Genomic DNA, 1923 nt, shown 5'->3' with positions numbered 1-1923 from the left:
TCATTGGCTGTTATTTGGCTACTGAGAGTGCTTATATCTTGTTGATTCAGCTTTGGTAGTTTGTACCTTTCTAGGAATCTTTCCATTTCTTCTGTGTCTTCTATTCTGTGAAAGTAAAGATTCTCAAGGTAGGTATTGATAATCTTCTGTTTTTCCACTGGGTCTTTGGTAATTACACCCTTTTTAATCCTTATTGCTTGTATTTGAATTTTTTCTTTCCTCTTTTTGATGAGGTTAGCTAGGGGCTTATCGACTTTATTTAATCTTTCAAAGAAACAGCCTTTTGTTTCATTAATTCTTTGAACTGTTTTCTTCATCTCAATTGAATTAATTTCTGCTCTAATTTTTATGATAATTTTTTTCTTTCTTTGGGCTCTGGGTTTGTTTTGCTGATCTGTGAGTTCACAGCTATGAATTTCCCTCTGAGAACTGCTTTCATCACATCCCATCAATTCCGATAAGTTGTGCTTTGATTTTCATTGAATTGTAGATATTGTTGAATTTCTCATTTAATTTCATCTGTGATCCATTGGTTGCTGAGTAGGGTGTCATTTAATTTTCATGTATTTATAATGTTTTTTCTGGTTTCTTTTGTCATTTATTTCGTGTTTCATTGCACTGTTTTCCCAAAAATATGTATAGAATAATTTGTTTTCTTGCATATACTTAAGCATGACCTGTGGAGGAGAATGTGGACTATTATAGAAAATGACCCATGTCCAGCTCAGAAAAATGTGTATTCAGCTGTGTTTGGGTGGAACACTCTGTATATGGCAAGTAAATCCATTTGTTTCAAGCTTTGGTTCAGTTCTGTTTTTTCTTTGCTAATTTTTTTTTTTCTGGTTGACCTATCTTTTTGGGATAAGGGGGTGTTCAGGCCTACTCTTAAGATTGTGCTATTGGATATTAGATATTTCATCTCCATTAAGATTTGCTTTATATAGTTGGGTGCTCCCGTGTTTGGTGCACACATATTTATGAGTGTTACCTCTTCCACTTCAATTTTTCCCCTAACCACTATATAGTGACCTTCTTTATTTCACTTGATCATTGTTGCTTTGAAGTTGAGACTGTCTGAGAATAGGATTGCTACCCCTGCTTTTCTCTGAGGTGCTGGGGCACATAGTATTGTTTTCCATCCTTTGACTTTCAGCCTATGGATGTCTTTATGAGTTAAATGTGTCTCTCATATACAGCATATTGTTGGATTTTGTTTCCTAATCCACTGTGCCAGTCTATCACTCTTAATTAGTGAATTGAGTCCATTTACATTGATGGTTATAATTGAGATATATTGACTTACAGTTGACATGTTATTTATCTGTAGTCATTTACTCCTTTTTCTCCTGTGTTTAATTGCTTGTCCTATTTAGTTTTTGCTTCTAATCTCATTCCTGGAGTTCTGATCATTTTGGTCCCTCTTTAGTACATCTTTCAGGAGCCTGTGTAGTGTTCCCTTTTTCATCATGAATTTCAATAGTTGTTCTTTGTCAAGGAAGTAATTCACTTCTCCATCAAACTTGAAAGAGAGTTTTGTAGGGTATAGTAGTCTGGGCTGGAATTTGTTTTCATAGAGGACCTCTGCTCCATTCTCTTCTTGCCTTCATAGTTTGTGAAGAGAAGTCAGCCGAATTCTGATGGGTTTTCCTTTGAATGTGATCTATTTCTTTGCTCTATTGGCTTTCACTATATTATTCTCCAGCTGAATTTCTGGAATCTTGACTATTGTATGTCTCGGTGTGTTTTTAATTGGGTTGAGGCTGCTTGGTGTTCTGTAGGCTTTGGTTACCTGAATGTCAGATCGTTTCCTCATATTTGGGAACTTTTCTGCTATTATTTCTGCCCATATTTTTAATGTCATTTGTAATGACTCCTTCTTACTGGTGATGAATTATTTTTTCTGCATCCTCATTGTTTTTAAGA

Source organism: Octodon degus, unplaced genomic scaffold, assembly GCF_000260255.1.
Source record: "Octodon degus isolate 3935 unplaced genomic scaffold, OctDeg1.0 scaffold00009, whole genome shotgun sequence".
NCBI classification, from domain to species: domain Eukaryota; kingdom Metazoa; phylum Chordata; class Mammalia; order Rodentia; family Octodontidae; genus Octodon; species Octodon degus.
The sequence above is the reverse complement of the archived record's forward strand: the minus strand, read 5'-3'. Positions refer to the sequence as shown.